This window comes from Anomaloglossus baeobatrachus, chromosome 2 (assembly GCF_048569485.1).
Source record: "Anomaloglossus baeobatrachus isolate aAnoBae1 chromosome 2, aAnoBae1.hap1, whole genome shotgun sequence".
Classification (NCBI taxonomy): domain Eukaryota; kingdom Metazoa; phylum Chordata; class Amphibia; order Anura; family Aromobatidae; genus Anomaloglossus; species Anomaloglossus baeobatrachus.
In genome coordinates, this window is record NC_134354.1 from 359012701 (window position 1) to 359032249 (window position 19549).

Sequence of the window (19549 nt, forward strand, 5' to 3'; positions counted from 1 at the left end):
TTAGCAGAAAACATAATCCCATATTATAAAAATCCTGTTTGTTTCAAAATATATAGTTCCTTTAAATACAAAAGCAAACAGCTAAACTATGTGGAAAAAAGTAACACATTCAATGTAAACTTCCTTTTAAGCAAAATCCCTTTGTAGGAATAAATCTGGTAAAATATGTAGTAATAATTGTAAATGTTTCATTTCAAGGTCCTGCGTTCAATCCCCAGTAAAACCAATCTGTTCTTGGTGTTGAAATAATACTCAAATAAACTACAATATATGAAGTTCTTGGCTTTGTTGCCGAATGATGGGATGTTTTGGCTTTCATCCCCAACAGAGCTACGAATTTGTTTTTTCTTTCCCTGGCGGTCAAAACTCGTCTCTAATTGCCATTATTTTTCAGGCTTTCAAAGGTTTCATAGTATAGTGGAAATCACGCCTGCTTTACACACAGAAGGTCCTGGGTTCAATCCCCAGTGAAACTTATGTGTTCTTGGTGTTGAAATAATCCCCTATCAACCTGCAGTATATAAAGTTCTTGGCTTTGTTGCCGAATAACGGGATGTTTTAGCTTCCTTCACCAACAGAGCTACGAATTTGTTTTTTTTCCCCTGGCGGTCAAAACTCGACTCTAATTGCCATTACTTTGCAGGATTTCAAAGGTTTCATAGTGTAGTGGTCATCACGTCTGCTTCACAAGCAGAAGGTCCTGGGTTCAATCCCCAGTGAAACCAATCTGTTTTTGGTGTTGAAGTAATTTCCTATTGACTTGTAATATGTGAAATTCTTGGTTTCGTTGCCAAATGACTATACATTTTGGCTTCCATCACAAAGAGAACTACGATTTTGGGTTTCTTTTTTATTGACCATTTTAGCAGAAAACATAATCCCATATTATAAAAATCCTATTTGTTTCAAAATATATAGTTCCCATAAATACAAAAGCAAAAGACCAAACTATGGAGAAAAAAGTAACACATTCAATATAAACTTCAATTTAAGCAAAATCCCTTTGTAGGAATAAAACTGGTAAAATATGTAATAATAATTGTAAATGTTTCATTAACCAAAAATACTTTCCTTCAGCAATAAAAAGGCCCCGTCAGTCACAATTCTGCTCTGCTAGCCAATACACAGTAACTTTTTGTCAGGTTTCATAGGGTAGTGGTCATCACGTCTGCTTAACACGCAGAAGGTCCTGGGTTCAATCCCCAGTGAAACCAATCTGTTCTTAGTGTTGAAATAATAAGCTATCCAACTACAATATATGAAGTTCTCGGCATTGTTGCCGAATGACGGTATGTTTTGGCTTCCATCACAAACAGAACTACAAATTATTATTTTTTTTCCCCTGGCGGTCAAAACTCGTCTCTAAATGCCATTACTTTGCAGGATTTCACAGGTTTCATAGTGGAGTGGTCATCACGTCTACTTCAAATGCAGAAGGCCCTGGGTTCAATCCCCAGTAAAAACAAGCCATTTTCGCTGTTGAAGTAATTTGCTATCAACCTGTAACATATGAAATTCTTTTTTTTGTTGCCAACTGATAATATATTTTGGCTTCCATCACCAAGAGAACTACGATTTTGGGTTTCTTTTTTATTGACCATTTTAGCAGAAAACATAATCCCATATTATAAAAATCCTGTTTGTTTCAAAATATATAGTTCCTTTAAATACAAAAGCAAACAACTAAACTATGTGGAAAAAAGTAACACATTCAATGTAAACTTCCTTTTAAGCAAAATCCCTTTGTAGGAATAAAACTGGTAAAATATGTAATAAAAATTGTAAATGTTTCATTAACCAAAAATACTTTCCTTCAGCAATAAAAAGGCCCCATCAGTCACAATTCTGCTCTGCTAGCCAATACACAGTAACTTTCCATCAGGTTTCCTAGAATAGTGGTCATCACGTCTGCTTAACATGCAGAAGGTCCTGCGTTCAATCCCCAGTAAAACCAATCTGTTCTTGGTGTTGAAATAATACTCAATTAAACTACAATATATGAAGTTCTTGGCTTTGTTGCCGAATGATGGGATGTTTTGGCTTCCATCCCTAACAGAGCTACGAATTTGTTTTGTTTTTCCTGGCGGTCAAAACTCGTCTCTAATTGCCATTACTTTGCAGGCTTTCAAAGGTTTCATAGTGTAGTGGAAATCACGTTTGCTTTACACGCAGAAGGTCCTGGGTTCTATCCCCAGTGAAACCCATGTGTTTTTGGTGTTGAAGTAATTTCCTATCGACTTGTAATATGTGAAATTCTTGGTTTCGTTGCCAAATGACAATACATTTTGGCTTCCATCACAAAGAGAACTACGATTTTGGGTTTCTTTTTTATTGACCATTTTAGCAGAAAACATAATCCCATATTATAAAAATCCTATTTGTTTCAAAATATATAGTTCCCATAAATACAAAAGCAAAAGACCAAATTATGGAGAAAAAAGTAACACATTCAATATAAACTTCAATTTAAGCAAATCCCTTTCTAGGAATAAAACTGGTAAAATATGTAATAATAATTGTAAATGTTTCATTAACCAAAAATACTTTCCTTCAGCAATAAAAAGGCCCCGTCAGTCACAATTCTGCTCTGCTAGCCAATACACAGTAACTTTTCGTCAGGTTTCATAGTGTAATGGTCATCACGTCTGCTTAACACGCAGAAGGTCCTGGGTTCAATCCCCAGTGAAACCAATCTGTTCTTAGTGTTGAAATAATTCGCTATCTAACTCCAAAATATGAAGTTCTCGGCTTTGTTGCCGAATGACGGGATGTTTTGGCTTCCATCACAAACAGAACTACAAATTATTTTTTTTTTCCCCTGGCGGTCAAAACTCGTCTCTAAATGCCATTACTTTGCAGGATTTCACAGGTTTCATAGTGGAGTCGTCATCACGTCTACTTCACACGCAGAAGGACCTGGGTTCAATCCCCAGTAAAAACAAGCCGTTTTCGCTGTTGAAGTAATTTGCTATCAACCTGTAACATATGAAATTCTTTGTTTTGTTGCCAACTGATAATATATTTTGGCTTCCATAACCAAGAGAACTACGATTTTGGGTTTCTTTTTTATTGACCATTTTAGCAGAAAACATAATCCCATATTATAAAAATCCTGTTTGTTTCAAAATATTTAGTTCCTTTAAATACAAAAGCAAACAACTAAACTATGTGGAAAAAAGTAACACATTCAATGTAAACTTCCTTTTAAGCAAAATCCCTTTGTAGGAATAAAACTGGTTAAAAATGTAATAAAAATTGTAAATGTTTCATTAACCAAAAATACTTTCCTTCAGCAATAAAAAGGCCCCGTCAGTCACAATTCTGCTCTGCTAGCCAATACACAGTAACTTTCCATCAGGTTACATAGAGTAGTGGTCATCACGTCTGCTTAACACGCAGAAGGTCCTGCGTTCAATCCCCAGTAAAACCAATCTGTTCTTGATGTTGAAATAATACTCAATTAAACTACAATATATGAAGTTCTTGGCTTTGTTGCCGAATGATGGGATGTTTTGGCTTCCATCCCAAACAGAGCTACGAATTTGTTTTTTTTTTTCCCTGGCGGTCAAAACTCGTCTCTAATTGCCATTACTTTGCAGGCTTTCAAAGGTTTCATAGTGTAGTTGAAATCACGTCTGCTTTACACGCAGAAGGTCCTGGGTTCAATCCCCAGTGAAACCCATGTGTTCCTGTGTGTAAATAATACCCTATCAACCTGCAGTATATTAAGTTCTTGGCTTTGTTGCCGAATAACTGGATGTTTTAGCTCCATCACCAACAGAGCTACGAATTTGTTTTTTTTCCCCTGGCGGTCAAAACTCGTCTCTAATTGCCATTACTTTGCAGGATTTCAAAGGTTTCATAGTGTAGTGGTCATCACGTCTGCTTCACACGCAGAAGGTCCTGGGTTCAATCCCCAGTGAAACCAATCTGTTTTTGGTGTTGAAGTAATTTAATATCGACTTGTAATATGTGAAATTCTTGGTTTCGTTGCCAAATGACTATACATTTTGGCTTCCATCACAAAGAGAACTACGATTTTGGGTTTCTTTTTTATTGACCATTTTAGCAGAAAACATAATCCCATATTATAAAAATCCTGTTTGTCTCAAAATATATAGTTCCTTTAAATACAAAAGCAAACAACTAAACTATGTGGAAAAAAGTAACACATTCAATGTAAACTTCCTTTTAAGCAAAATCCCTTTGTAGGAATAAAACTGGTAAAATATGTAATAAAAATTGTAAATGTTTCATTAACCAAAAATACTTTCCTTCAGCAATAAAAAGGCCCCGTCAGTCACAATTCTGCTCTGCTAGCCAATACACAGTAACTTTCCATCAGGTTACATAGAGTAGTGGTCATCACGTCTGCTTAACACGCAGAAGGTCCTGCGTTCAATCCCCAGTAAAACCAATCTGTTCTTGATGTTGAAATAATACTCAATTAAACTACAATATATGAAGTTCTTGGCTTTGTTGCCGAATGATGGGATGTTTTGGCTTCCATCCCAAACAGAGCTACGAATTTGTTTTTTTTTTCCCTGGCGGTCAAAACTCGTCTCTAATTGCCATTACTTTGCAGGCTTTCAAAGGTTTCATAGTGTAGTTGAAATCACGTCTGCTTTACACGCAGAAGGTCCTGGGTTCAATCCCCAGTGAAACCCATGTGTTCCTGTGTGTAAATAATACCCTATCAACCTGCAGTATATTAAGTTCTTGGCTTTGTTGCCGAATAACTGGATGTTTTAGCTCCATCACCAACAGAGCTACGAATTTGTTTTTTTTCCCCTGGCGGTCAAAACTCGTCTCTAATTGCCATTACTTTGCAGGATTTCAAAGGTTTCATAGTGTAGTGGTCATCACGTCTGCTTCACACGCAGAAGGTCCTGGGTTCAATCCCCAGTGAAACCAATCTGTTTTTGGTGTTGAAGTAATTTAATATCGACTTGTAATATGTGAAATTCTTGGTTTCGTTGCCAAATGACTATACATTTTGGCTTCCATCACAAAGAGAACTACGATTTTGGGTTTCTTTTTTATTGACCATTTTAGCAGAAAACATAATCCCATATTATAAAAATCCTGTTTGTCTCAAAATATATAGTTCCTTTAAATACAAAAGCAAACAACTAAACTATGTGGAAAAAAGTAACACATTCAATGTAAACTTCCTTTTAAGCAAAATCCCTTTGTAGGAATAAAACTGGTAAAATATGTAATAAAAATTGTAAATGTTTCATTAACCAAAAATAATTTCTTTCAGCAATAAAAAGGCCCCGTCAGTCACAATTCTGCTCTGCTAGCCAATACACAGTAACTTTCCATCAGGTTACATAGAGTAGTGGTCATCACGTCTGCTTAACACGCAGAAGGTCCTGCGTTCAATCCCCAGTAAAACCCATCTGTTCTTGATGTTGAAATAATACTCAATTAAACTACAATATATGAAGTTCTTGGCTTTGTTGCCGAATGATGGGATGTTTTGGCTTCCATCCCAAACAGAGCTACGAATTTGTTTTTTTTTTCCCTGGCGGTCAAAACTCGTCTCTAATTGCCATTACTTTGCAGGCTTTCAAAGGTTTCATAGTGTAGTGGAAATCACGTCTGCTTTACACGCAGAAGGTCCTGGGTTCAATCCCCAGTGAAACCCATGTGTTCTTGTGTTTAAATAATACCCTATCAACCTGCAGTATATAAAGTTCTTGGCTTTGTTGCCGAATAACTGGATGTTTTAGCTCCATCACCAACAGAGCTACGAATTTGTTTTTTTTCCCCTGGCGGTCAAAACTCGTCTCTAATTGCCATTACTTTGCAGGATTTCAAAGGTTTCATAGTGTAGTGGTCATCACGTCTGCTTCACACGCAGACGGTCCTGGGTTCAATCCCCAGTGAAACCAATCTGTTCTTAGTGTTGAAATAATAAGCTATCCAACTACAATATATGAAGTTCTCGGCATTGTTGCCGAATGACGGTATGTTTTGGCTTCCATCACAAACAGAACTACAAATTATTATTTTTTTTCCCCTGGCGGTCAAAACTCATCTCTAAATGCCATTACTTTGCAGGATTTCACAGGTTTCATAGTGGAGTGGTCATCATGTCTACCTCAAACGCAGAAGGTCCTGGGTTCAATCCCCAGTAAAAACAAGCAATTTTCGCTGTTGAAGTAATTTGCTATCAACCTGTAACATATGAAATTCTTTGTTTTGTTGCCAACTGATAATATATTTTGGCTTCCATCACCAAGAGAACTACGATTTTGGGTTTCTTTTTTATTGACCATTTTAGCAGAAAACATAATCCCATATTATAAAAATCCTGTTTGTTTCAAAATATATAGTTCCTTTAAATACAAAAGCAAACAACTAAACTATGTGGAAAAAAGTAACACATTCAATGTAAACTTCCTTTTAAGCAAAATCCCTTTGTAGGAATAAAACTGGTAAAATATGTAATAAAAATTGTAAATGTTTCATTAACCAAAAATACTTTCCTTCAGCAATAAAAAGGCCCCGTCAGTCACAATTCTGCTCTGCTAGCCAATACACAGTAACTTTCCATCAGGTTTCATAGAATAGTGGTCATCACGTCTGCTTAACATGCAGAAGGTCCTGCGTTCAATCCCCAGTAAAACCAATCTGTTCTTGGTGTTGAAATAATACTCAATTAAACTACAATATATGAAGTTCTTGGCTTTGTTGCCGAATGATGGGAAGTTTTGGCTTCCATCCCCAACAGAGCTACGAATTTGTTTTGTTTTTCCTGGCGGTCAAAACTCGTCTCTAATTGCCATTACTTTGCAGGCTTTCAAAGGTTTCATAGTCTTGTGGAAATCACGTCTGCTTTACACGCAGAAGGTCCTGGAATCAATCCACAGTGAAACCCATGTGTTTTTGGCGTTGAAATAATCCCCTATCAACCTGCAGTATATAAAGCTCTTGGCTTTGTTGCCGAATAACGGGATGTTTTAGCTTCCATCACCAACAGAGCTACGAATTTGGTTTTTTTCCCCTGGCAGTCAAAACTCATCTCTAATTGCCATTACTTTGCAGGATTTCAAAGGTTTCATAGTGTAGTGGTCATCACGTCTGCTTCACACGCAGAAGGTCCTGGGTTCAATCCCCAGTGAAACCAATCTGTTTTTGGTGTTGAAGTAATTTCCTATCGACTTGTAATATGTGAAATTCTTGGTTTTGTTGCCAAATGACAATACATTTTTGCTTCCATCACAAAGAGAACTACGATTTTGGGTTTCGTTTTTATTGACCATTTTAGCAGAAAACATAATCCCATATTATAAAAATCCTATTTGTTTCAAAATATATAGTTCCCATAAATACAAAAGCAAAAGACCAAACTATGGAGAAAAAAGTAACACATTCAATATAAACTTCAATTTAAGCAAAATCCCTTTGTAGGAATAAAACTGGTAAAATATGTAATAATAATTGTAAATGTTTCATTAACCAAAAATACTTTCCTTCAGCAATAAAAAGGCCCCGTCAGTCACAATTCTGCTCTGCTAGCCAATACACAGTAACTTTTCATTAGGTTTCATAGTGTAGTGGTCATCACGTCTGCTTAACACGCAGAAGGTCCTGGGTTCAATCCCCAGTGAAACCAATCTGTTCTTAGTGTTGAAATAATAAGCTATCCAACTACAATATATGAAGTTCTCGGCATTGTTGCCGAATGATGGAATGTTTTGGCTTCCATCACAAACAGAACTACAAACTATTTTTTTTTTCCCCTGGCGGTCAAAACTCGTCTCTAAATGCCATTACTTTGCAGGATTTCACAGGTTTCATAGTGGAGTCGTCATCACGTCTACTTCACACGCAGAAGGTCCTGGGTTCAATCCCCAGTAAAAACAAGCCGTTTTCGCTGTTGAAGTAATTTTCTATCAACCTGTAACATATGAAATTCTTTGTTTTGTTGCCAACTGATAATATATTTTGGCTTCCATCACCAAGAGAACTACGATTTTGGGTTTCTTTTTTATTGACCATTTTAGCAGAAAACATAATCCCATATTATAAAAATCCTGTTTGTTTCAAAATATATAGTTCCTTTAAATACAAAAGCAAACAACTAAACTATGTGGAAAAAAGTAACACATTCAATGTAAACTTCCTTTTAAGCAAAATCCCTTTGTAAGAATAAAACTGGTAAAATATGTAATAAAAATTGTAAATGTTTCATTAACCAAAAATACTTTCCTTAAGCAATAAAAAGGCCCCGTCAGTCACAATTCTGCTCTGCTAGCCAATACACAGTAACTTTCCATCAGGTTTCATAGAGTAGTGGTCATCACGTCTGCTTAACACGCAGAAGGTCCTGCGTTCAATCCCCAGTAAAACCAATCTGTTCTTGGTGTTGAAATAATACCCAATTAAACTACAATATATGAAGTTCTAGGCTGTGTTGCCGAATGATGAGATGTTTTGGCTTCCATCACCAACAGAGCTACGAATTTGTTTTTTTTTTCCCTGGCGGTCAAAACTCGTCTCTAATTGCCATTACTTTGCAGGATTTCAAAGGTTTCATAGTGTAGTGGTCATCACGTCTGCTTCAAATGCAGAAGGTCCTGGGTTCAATCTCCAGTGAAACCCATGTGTTCATGGTGTTGTAATAATTTCATATCAACCTGCAATATATAAAGTTCTTGGCTTTGTTGCAGAATAATGGGTTGTTTTAGCTTCCATCACCAACAGAGCTACGAATTTGTTTTTTTTCCACCTGGCGGTCAAAACTCGTCTCTAATTGCCATTACTTTGCAGGATTTCAAAGGTTTCTTAGTGTAGTGGTCATCACGTCTACTTCACACGCAGAAGGTCCTGGGTTCATTTCCTAGTGAAACCAATCTGTTTTTGGTGTTGAAGTAATTTCCTATCGACTTGTAATATGTGAAATTCTTGGTTTCGTTGCCAAATGACAATACATTTTGGCTTCCATCACAAAGAGAACTACGATTTTGGGTTTCTTTTTTATTGACCATTTTAGCAGAAAACATAATCCCATATTATAAAAATCCTATTTGTTTTAAAATATATAGTTCCCATAAATACAAAAGCAAACGACTAAACTATGTAGAAAAAAGAAACACATTCAATAAAAACTTCAATTTAAGCAAAATCCCTTTGTAGGAATAAAACTAGTAAAATATATAATAAAAATTGTAAATGTTTCATTAACCAAAAATACTTTCCTTCAGCAAGAAAAAGGCCCCGTCAGTCACAATTCTGCTCTGCTAGCCAATACACAGTAACTTTTCGTCAGGTTTCACAGTGTAGTGGTCATCACGTCTGCTTAACACGCAGAAGGTCCTGGCTTCAATCACCAGTGAAACCAATCTGTTCTTAGTGTTGAAATAATACGCTATCCAACTACAATATATGAAGTTCTCGGCTTTGTTGCCGAATGATGGTATGTTTTGGCTTCCATCACAAACAGAACTACAAATTATTTTTTTTCCCCTGGTGGTCAAAACTCGCCTCTAAATGCCATTACTTTGCAGGATTTCACAGCTTTCATAGTGGAGTGGTCATCACGTCTACTTCACACGCAGTAGGTCCTGGGTTCAATCACCAGTAAAAACAATTCGTTTTCGCTGTTGAAGTAATTTGCTATCAACCTGTAATTTATGAAATTCTTGGTTTTGTTGCCAACTGATAATATATTTTGGCTTCCATCACCAAGAGAACTACGATTTTGGGTTTCTTTTTTATTGACCATTTTAGCAGAAAACATAATCCCATGTTATAAAAATCCTGTTTTTTTCAAAATATATAGTTCCCATAAATACAAAAGCAAAAGACCAAGCTATGGAGAAAAAAGTAACACATTCAATATAAACTTCAATTTAAGCAAATTCCCTTTGTAGGAATAAAACTGGTAAAATATGTAATAACAATTGTAAATGTTTCATTAACCAAAAATACTTTCCTTCAGCAATAAAAAGGCCCCGTCAGTCACAATTCTGCTCTGCTAGCCAATACACAGTAACTTTCCATCAGGTTTCATAGAGTAGTGGTCATCATGTCTGCTTAACACGCAGAAGGTCCTGCGTTCAATCCCCAGTGAAACCAATCTGTTCTTGGTGTTGAAATAATACCCAATTAAAATACAATATATGAAGTTCTTGGCTTTGTTGCCGAATGATGGGATGTTTTGGCTTCCATCACCAACAGAGCTACGAATTTGTTTTTTTTTTTCCCTGGTGGTCAAAACTCGTCTCTAATTGCCATTACTTTGCAGGCTTTCAAAGGTTTCATAGTGTAGTGGAAATCACGTTTGCTTTACACGCAGAAGGCCCTGGGTTCAATCCCCAGTGAAACCCATGTGTTCTTGGTGTTGAAATAATATCCTATCAACCTGCAATCTATAAAGTTCTTGGCTTTGTTGCCGAATAATGGGATGTTTTAGCTTCCATCACCAACAGAGCTACAAATTTGTTTTTTTTTCCCCTGGCGGTCAAAACTCGTCTGTAATTGCCATTACTTTGCAGGATTTCAAAGGTTTCATAGTGTAGTTTTCATCACGTCTGCTTCACACGCAGAAAGTCACTGGGTTCAATCCCCAGTAAAAACAAGCCGTTTTCGCTGTTGAATTAATATGCTATACACCTGTAATATATGAAATTCTTGGTTTTGTTGCCAACTGATAATATATTTTGGCTTCCATCACCAAAAGAACTACGATTTTGGGTTTCTTTTTTATTGACCATTTTAGCAGAAAACATAATCCCATATTATAAAAATCCTGTTTGTTTCAAAATATATAGTTCCTTTAAATACAAAAGCAAACGACTAAACTATGTAGAAAAAAGTAACACATTCAATGTAAACTTCCATTTAAGCAAAATCCCTATGTAGGAATAAAACTGGTAAAATATGTAATAAAAATTGTAAATGTTTCATTAACCAAAAATACTTTCCTTCAGCAATAAAAAGGCCCGTCAGTCACAATTCTGCTCTGCTAGCCAATACACAGCAAAGTTCCATCAGGTTTCATAGAGTAGTCGTCATCACGTCTGCTTAACACGTAGAAGGTCCTCTGTTCAATCCCCAGTAAAACCAATCTGTTCTTGGTGTTGAAATAATACCCAATTAAACTACAATATATGAAGTTCTTGGCTTTGTTGCCGAATGATGGGATGTTTTGGCTTCCATCACCAACAGAGCTACGAATTTGTTTCTTTTTTCCCCTGGCAGTCAAAACTCGTCTCTAATTGCCATTACTTTGCAGGATTTCAAAGGTTTCATAGTGTGGTTTTTATCACGTCTGCTTCACACGCAGAAAGTCCTGGGTTCAAACCCCAGTGAAACCAATCTGTTTTGGTGTTGAAGTAATTTCCTATCGACTTGTAATATGTGAAATTCTTGGTTTCGTTGCCAAATGACAATACATTTTGGCTTTCATCACAAAGAGAACTACGATTTTGGGTTTCTTTTTTATTGAACATTTTAGCAGAAAACATAATCCCATATTATAAAAATCCTATTTGTTTTAAAATATATAGTTCCCATAAATACAAAAGCAAACGACTAAACTATGTAGAAAAAATAACACATTCAATGTAAACTTCAATTTAAGCAAAATCACTTTGTAGGAATAAAACTGGTAAAATATGTAATAATAATTGTAAATGTTTCATTAACCAAAAATACTTTCCTTCAGCAATAAAAAGGCCCCGTCAGTCACAATTCTGCTCTGCTAGCCAATACACAGTAACTTATCATCAGGTTTCATAGTGTAGTGTTCATCACGTCTGCTTAACACACAGAAGGTTCTAGGTTGAATCCCCAGTAAAACCTATCTGTTCATGGTGTTGAAATAAAACCCTATCAACCTGCAGTATATGATGTTCTTGGCTTTGTTGCAGAATGACGGGATGTTTTAGCTTCCATCACTAACAGAGCTACAAATTTGTTTTTTTTCCCCTGGCGGTCAAAACTCGTCTCTAATTGCCATTACTTTGCAGGATTTCAAAGGTTTCATAGTGTAGTGGTCATCACGTCAACTTCACATGCAGAAGGTCCTGGGTTCAATCCCCAGTAAGAACAAGCTGTTATCGCTGTTGAAGTAATTTGCTATCAACCTGTAATATATGAAATTCTTGGTTTTGTTGACAACTGATAATTAGAGATGAGCGAACCGGTCGCGGTTCGGCTCGAGGTGGTTCGCCGAACGGAGGTCTCGTTCGAGTTCAGTTCGTCGAACGTTCGACGAACCGAACTCGAACGTATAGGCTATAATGGGAGGCAATCACAAACACATAAAAATGCATTATAAATGTACACAAACAGTTAATAAACATTGCCATAACACTTACCGGTCCTCGCGATCCCTTCTGCACTCTGTCTCCTGCCGCTATTCCATCCGATGATCGCTGAATCCTCCCGGTGACCTGCACTGCCAGCAGAGATGCAGGACCTATCGTGACGTCAAAATAGCCATGTGACCAGTCATGTGGCTATTATCTCATTGGCTACAGACTGGTCACATGACTATGACACGTCATGTAGGACCTGCGAGTGCATCTCTCCGGTACACGGTGCACATATGTGTATCGCCGTGTACCGGCGACATGCTCTAGCACACGGTCGACTCCCCGTTCCGTTAGGGACCGGCTGACACAGCCGGTCATTAATGGAGATCACCGTTGCCATAGCAACGCAGTTAGCGGTGACGTCACCGCTAACCGCGGCTCCGAGAGCACCGTTGCTATGGTAACGCGTCTGTCAGCGTTACCGCTAGCAGCCAGCAGTGATCACTCACGGAGTGAAGGCTGCACGCTGCTGCACGATTGTAGTGAGCATTGTAGTGAGGATGGAGGTTCCCCAGCCCCAAGTGATGAGCTGGTGAATCTCATCCTTCCTCACTACAATCGTCACTACTACTACACTAGAAAGAAAGAAGACAGAAGAGCAGGGTCGTGGAGGGCTGACAGGGGGTAATAAAGATGGAGTCTCTAATGTGTCTGTCTATTTATTTCTATTAAAGTATTTTTCCTCTGTGTGGTGTCTTTTTTTTAACCCTTTATTGGAGATTCTTAATGGCCGGGTCAAACGTGCCTGACATTAAGAATCTCTGGCTTAATACTGGCTAGTAAAACAAAGCCAGTATTAACTCATGATTACCCAACAAGCCACCCGGCTCCAGGGCTGTTGGAAGAGTTGGATACAGCGCCAGATGATGGCGCTTCTATGAGAGCGCCATTTTCTGGGACGGCTGCGGACTGAAATCCGCAGCAGAGGCGCCCACAAACCTCGGGCTAACCTGTGCTGCGTATTCCAATCCCCAGCTGCCTAGTTGTACCCGGCTGGACACAAAAATAGGGCGAAGCCCACGTCATTTGTTTTTTAATTATTTCATGAAATAAGTGAAATAATTAAAAAAAACGGGCTTCCCTATATTTTTGGTTCCCAGCCGGGTACAAATAGGCAACTGGGGGTTGGAGGCAGCCCGTGGCTGCCAGCTGTACCTGGCTAGCATACAAAAATATGGCGAAGCCCACGTCATTTTTTTGGTGGGCAAAAAACTTCTGCATACAGTCCTGGATGGAGTATGCTGAGCCTTGTAGTTCTGCAGCTGCTGTCTGCTCTTCTCCATACAGACAGACAGCAGCTGCAGAACTACAAGGCTCAGCATACTCCATCCAGGACTGTATGCAGAATTTTTTTGCCCCCTGAAAAAATTATGTGGGCTTCGCCATATTTTTGTATGCTAGCCAGGTACAGCAGGCAGGTACGGCTGCCCCCAACCCCCAGTTGCCTATTTGTACCCGTCTGGGAACCAAAAATAAAGGGAAGCCCTTTTTTTATTATTTCATGAATTTCATGAAATAATTAGAAAACAAATGACGTAGGCTTTGCCCCATTTTTGTGTCCAGCCAGGTACAACTAGGCAGCTGGGGATTGGAATCCGCACCACCGGTTGGCCTGAGCTTTCTGGGCCCCACTGCTGCGAATTGCAGTCTGCAGCCACCTCAGAAAATGGCATTTTCATAGAAGCGCCATCTTCTGGCGCTGTATCCAACTCTTCCAGCACCTGCCTGCTATACCTGGCTAGCATACAAAAATATGGCGAAGCTCACGTCCTTTTTTTGTAGTTTTTTGGCAAAAAAAATAAAAAATGCTTCCCTGGATTTTCCATTGCCAGTGAAGGTAACACCAAGCAGTGGGGGTTAGCAGCCAGTAGCTGCTTGGATTACCCTTAGCTAGCAATACAAAAAATGCAGCGGGAGCCCATATATATTTTTTTTAATTATTTATTTAAATAACTAAAAATAAAATGGGCTTCCCTGTATTTTGATTGCTGGACATCACAGTGCTGTAAAAATAAATCTTTAAAAAAATGACGTAGCGCTCCGCGGTATTTTTGATTCTCAGCGCAGATAAAACAGACAGCTATGGGTTGCCACCCCCATCTGCCTGCCGTTACCTTGGTTGTCAATCAAAATACAGGGAAGCCCATTAATTTTTTCTATTTAAAAAATAGTTAAAAAAAAAAATTACGTTGGGTCCCCCCATTTTTGATAGCCAGCTAGGGTAAAGCAGACGGCTGTAGCCTGAAAACCACAGCTGGCAGCTTTACCGTGGTTGGGGATCCAATGTGGAGGTCCCCTCAGGCTCTTTTTTATAATTATTTTATAAATATTAATAATTACACAATAAAAGTAGGGTCCCCCCCAAATTGGATCACCAGCCAAGGTAAAGCGGACAGCTGTGGTCTGGTATTCTCAGGGTGGGAAGGTCCATAGTTATTGGGCCTTCACAGCCTAAAAATAGCAGGCCGCAGGCACCCCAGACGTGGCGCATCCACTAGATGCGCCAATCCTGGCGCTTCACCCCAGCTCATCCCGTGCCCTGGTGCAGTGGCAAACGGGGTAATAAATCGGGTTGATACTAGCTGTAAAGTCACCTGAGATCAAGCCCAGCAGTTTGTGATGTCATGGCGTCTATTAGATACCCAACATCATAAACTGTCAGTACTAACAAAAACAAAAAATCGACAAAAGAAATTTATTTGAAAAAACAGTCCCCAAAACATTTCCTCTTTCACCAATTTATTGTAAGAAAAAAAATAAAGGGGTCCCACGACGACTCTGGACCGTCTAGAATATGGGGGGGAGACACTCAGGGAACGTATCCCCCATTTTCTAGGAGTGCGGACCCTTCATGTGAGGAGTGTGGGTGCAATGAATCTGCACTCACTCTCCCCGGGTCCACAGCAGCAGAGTCCATGTCATAATGGTTGCTACCAAAGCTGCAATGCCCTGCTCATGAGGTAAGGGCATGCCTAATCAGGAGAACTACTGTAGAGGAAGCTCTGCTCACTGGTATATAGGTGCTCAGAGGTAATAATAGATAAAATTAGTGAGTAACCTCGGCACTCTAAATCTCCCAGACTAAGTCAGTAAGTCCCAATGGATAGTAATGCAAAATCACTCTTTATTGGTCCGTATTAAGAACATTTTTTTTTTCATAAGCATATATGTTTTTGTCCAAAACAAGTTACAAATGACGTTTCGGCCTGAGCCTTCGTCAGATTGGACTTATCTGCATGTAATCATGAAAAATGACAATAATCAGTATCACATAAGAGTGAGAGAACAATAACATAAACTCGAACAATGTAGAGGTACAATTGGGATGCAGCAAAAAAATTGCAACACAGCAAGAAATGAAACACATGATACAAATGTCATAATACAGTACAAGGACAATATAGTAATGACAAATATGGGGTCAGAGTAGGCTTAGACAGCTCTGGTACGAAAGAGATGTCAATCATAAAGTAACATGTGCAGTAGGTGTAGAGCTACAGTATGCATGGCAGAGCTAATGGGTAGACTGACCATAGAAAAAGAACGGTGAAAAAGTGGAGAAAAAGTGGAGAAAAAGTGGAGCATAAGAGGAGAAAAAGTGGAGAAAAAAGTGGAGAAAAAGTGGAGAACAAGTGGAGAAAAAGTGGAGAAAAAGTGGAGCATAAGAGGAGAAAAAGTGGAGAAAAAAGTGGAGAAAAAGTGGAGAAAAAGTGGAGAAAAAGTGGAGAAAAAGTGGAGATTAAGAGGAGAAAAAGTGGAGAAAAAGTGGAGCATAAGAGAAGAAAAAGTGGAGAAAAAAGTGGAGAAAAAGTGGAGAAAAAGTGGAGAAAAAGTGGAGCATAAGAGGAGAAAAAGTGGAGAAAAAGTGGAGCATAAGAGGAGAAAAAGTGGAGAAAAAGTGGAGCATAAGAGGAGAAAAAGTGGAGAAAAAAGTGGAGAAAAAGTGGAGAAAAAGTGGAGCATAAGAGGAGAAAAAGTGGAGAAAAAGTGGAGAAAAAGTGGAGAAAAAGTGGAGAAAAAGTGGAGCATAAGAGGAGAAAAAGTGGAGAAAAAGTGGAGAAAAAGTGGAGAAAAAGTGGAGAAAAAGTGGAGAAAAAAATGGAGAAAAAGTGGAGAAAAAGTGGAGAAAAAGTGGAGAATAAGAGGAGAAAAAGTGGAGAAAAAGTGGAGAATAAGAGGAGAAAAAGTGGAGAATAAGTGGAGAAAAAAATGGAGAAAAAGTGGAGAAAAAAATGGAGAAAAAGTGGAACACCCTTTGGTACCTTTCATGTGGCACTAAGGGATGCTTAGCTTTGTATTTAGCCAAAAAAATGAAAAAAAAATGACGTAGGGTTCCCCCTAGTTTTGTAGCCAGCTAGGGTAAAGCAGACGGCTGCAGCCTGCAGACCACAGCTGGCAACCTCACCTTGGCTGGTAATCCAAAACTGAGGGCACCCCACGCTGTTATTTTAAATTAAATAAATAATTAAAAAAAAAAACACGTAGGGGTCCCCCAAAATTGGATCACCAGCCAAGGTAAAGCAGACAGCTGGGGCCTGATATTCTCAGACTAGGGAGGTCCATGGTTATTGGAATCTCCCCAGCCTAAAAATAGCAGGCCGCAGCCGCCCCAGAAGTGGCGCATCCATTAGATGCGCCAATCCTGGTGCTTCGCCCCAGCTCATCCCGCGCCCTGGTGCGGTGGCAAACGGGGTAATATATGGGGTTAATACCAGATGTGTAATGTCACCTGGCATCAAGCCCTGGGGTTGGTGAGGTCAGGCGTCTATCAGATACCCGACATCACCAACCCAGTCAGTAATAAACAAAAATAGACGACAAACACATTTTTATTTGAAAAAACACTCCCCAAAACATTCCCTCTTTAACCAATTTATTAGAATGAAAAACAAATCCAGGTCTGGTGTAATCCAAGGGGTTGCCATGACGATCCACACTGTCCCAGTCAATGAAGAGCAGGATGTTCCCCATTGGCTGGGAGAGCAATGCAGTGACCTGAGCTAACATCAATGGGTCAGCCCAGGTCACTGCAGGGCATGACAAGTGCTGCTGTCAGCGAGGTACATTACCTGCGCTGATCTCCAGCACTGCCGACAGCCCCTGTCACTGAGGTCAATGACCGGCGCCTTCACATCAAGTATCGCGAGAGGTCCGTGACGTCTCGGGTGGGAAGCGAGAGGTGATGTGACAAGCGGCGGCCATGGAGGACAGTGACAGCGCTGAGGTCTGGATGGCGGGACTTCACCACCGCAGGTAAGCCGAGCGGGGGGGGGGGAGGGGGGGTGCGTGTGTGAGAGTGTGTGTGTGTGTGTGTGTATATGTATGTATACATGCCGCGGGCAGGAGGGGGCGGAGCGAGCTGAGCGGGAAGTGTGGGCTTCCTGCACGTAACTAAGATAAACATCGGGTTACTAACCAAGCGCTTTGCTTGGATACCCGATGTTTATCTTGGTTACCAGCTTCTGGCAGGCTGCCAGCGATGGCTCCTGCACACTGCAGCTGTAAAAAGCCCTGCTTTTTGCTGCTAGAACCGTTCTCGAACGTTTCTAGAACTATCGAGCTTTTAGCAAAAAGCTCGAGTTCTAGTTCGATCTCGAACAGCCCAAAAATCACTCGAGCCTAGAACTGGAGAACCACGAACCGCGAACCGCGCTCAACTCTACTGATAATATATTTTGGCTTCCATCACCAAGAGAACTACGATTTTAGGTTTCTTTTTAATTGACCATTTTAGCAGAAAACATAATCCCATATTATAAAAATCCTGTTTGTTTCAAAATATATAGTTTCTTTAAATACAAAAGCAAACGACTAAACTATGTAGAAAAAAGTAACACATTCAATGTAAACTTCAATTTAAGCAAAATCCCTTTGTAGGAATAAAACTGGTAAAATATATAATAAAAATTATAAATGTTTCATTAACCAAAAATACTTTCCTTCAGCAATAAAAAGGCCCCGTCAGTCACAATTCTGCTCTGCTAGCCAATACACAGTAACTTTCCATCAGGTTTCATAGTGTAGTGGTATCAACCTGCCATATATGAAGTTCTTGGCTTTGTTGCCGAATGACGGGATGTTTTGGCTTCCATCACCAACAGAGCTACGAATTTGTTTTTTTTCCCCGGCGGTGAAAACTCGTCTCTAATTGACATTACTTTGCAGGATTTCAAAGGTTTCATAGTGTAGAGGTCATCACGTCTGCTTCATACGCCGCAGGTCCTGGGTTCAACCCCAGTGAAAACAATCCATTTTTGGTGTTGAAGTATTTTCCTATCGACTTGTAATATATGAAATTCTTGGTTTCGTTGCCAAATGACAATACATTTTGGCTTCCATCACCAAGAGAACTACGATTTTGGGTTTCTTTTTTATTGACCATTTTAGCAGAAAACATAATCCCATATTATAAAAATCCTGTTTGTTTCAAAATATATAGTTCCCATAAATACAAAAGCAAAAGACCAAACTATGGAGAAAAAAGTAACACATTCAATATAAACTTCAATTTAACCAAAATCCCTTTGTAGGAATAAAACTGGTAAAATATGTAATAAAAATTGTAAATGTTTCATTAACCAAAAATGCTTTCCTTCAGCAATAAAAAGGCCCCGTCAGTCACAATTCTGCTCTGCTAGCCAATACACAGTAAATTTTTCGTCAGGTTTCATAGTGTAGTGGTCATCACTAGAGATGAGCGAACCGGTCCCGGTTGAGCTCGAGGTCGGTTCGCCGAACGGAAGTCCCGTTCGAGTTCGGTTCGTCGAACGTTCGACGAACCGAACTCGAACTGCATAGGAAACAATGGCAGGTGTTCACAAACACATGAAAACACCCTCAAAGGTGTCCAAAAGGTGACAAACAACTCAAACACATGGGAAAGTGACAAGGACATATACTCATGCGAAAACAAAAGAGCTGGACAAGGAAAGAGAGGAGGACACACAGATATATGAGTATATGCAAGGAAACATCGATTCCATTATTGTACAACTTGAGCCCTGCTCATTTTAGGCTTCCAATCTGGATAAATTGCCTGAGCTCGCCACGTACGCCTTGGGGATCTTGTCGTGTCCTGCAGCCAGGGTTCTCTCGGAAACTGTCTTCAGTGCTGCTGGGGGTCTGCTGGCAGATAAGAACACGTGTCTGTCCACTGACAATGTGGACATGGCTCTCAGAGGACTTTTCTTCCCCTGGGTCAGCCAGGGGACGGG

At 39.3% G+C, this 19549-nt stretch overlaps 11 non-coding genes across 11 annotated transcripts; all 11 read left to right on the forward strand.

Moving 5' to 3' along the window:
* Positions 1-652: 652 nt before the first annotated feature.
* On the forward strand, positions 653-725 carry TRNAV-CAC (transfer RNA valine (anticodon CAC)). The gene has a single exon. It is a non-coding gene; the product is annotated as a tRNA-Val (tRNA).
* A 667-nt stretch (positions 726-1392) lies between these two features.
* Positions 1393-1465, forward strand: TRNAL-CAA (transfer RNA leucine (anticodon CAA)). The gene has a single exon. It is a non-coding gene; the product is annotated as a tRNA-Leu (tRNA).
* Positions 1466-2618: 1153 nt separating this feature from the next.
* TRNAV-AAC (transfer RNA valine (anticodon AAC)) lies at positions 2619-2691 on the forward strand. Its single transcript has one exon. It is a non-coding gene; the product is annotated as a tRNA-Val (tRNA).
* Positions 2692-3855: 1164 nt separating this feature from the next.
* TRNAV-CAC (transfer RNA valine (anticodon CAC)) lies at positions 3856-3928 on the forward strand. Its single transcript has one exon. It is a non-coding gene; the product is annotated as a tRNA-Val (tRNA).
* A 913-nt stretch (positions 3929-4841) lies between these two features.
* On the forward strand, positions 4842-4914 carry TRNAV-CAC (transfer RNA valine (anticodon CAC)). Its single transcript has one exon. It is a non-coding gene; the product is annotated as a tRNA-Val (tRNA).
* Positions 4915-5580: 666 nt separating this feature from the next.
* Positions 5581-5653, forward strand: TRNAV-UAC (transfer RNA valine (anticodon UAC)). Its single transcript has one exon. It is a non-coding gene; the product is annotated as a tRNA-Val (tRNA).
* A 425-nt stretch (positions 5654-6078) lies between these two features.
* Positions 6079-6151, forward strand: TRNAL-CAA (transfer RNA leucine (anticodon CAA)). Its single transcript has one exon. It is a non-coding gene; the product is annotated as a tRNA-Leu (tRNA).
* A 914-nt stretch (positions 6152-7065) lies between these two features.
* On the forward strand, positions 7066-7138 carry TRNAV-CAC (transfer RNA valine (anticodon CAC)). Its single transcript has one exon. It is a non-coding gene; the product is annotated as a tRNA-Val (tRNA).
* A 416-nt stretch (positions 7139-7554) lies between these two features.
* Positions 7555-7627, forward strand: TRNAV-AAC (transfer RNA valine (anticodon AAC)). Its single transcript has one exon. It is a non-coding gene; the product is annotated as a tRNA-Val (tRNA).
* A 916-nt stretch (positions 7628-8543) lies between these two features.
* Positions 8544-8616, forward strand: TRNAL-CAA (transfer RNA leucine (anticodon CAA)). The gene has a single exon. It is a non-coding gene; the product is annotated as a tRNA-Leu (tRNA).
* Positions 8617-10270: 1654 nt separating this feature from the next.
* On the forward strand, positions 10271-10343 carry TRNAV-UAC (transfer RNA valine (anticodon UAC)). Its single transcript has one exon. It is a non-coding gene; the product is annotated as a tRNA-Val (tRNA).
* The last annotated feature ends 9206 nt before the right edge of the window (positions 10344-19549 follow it).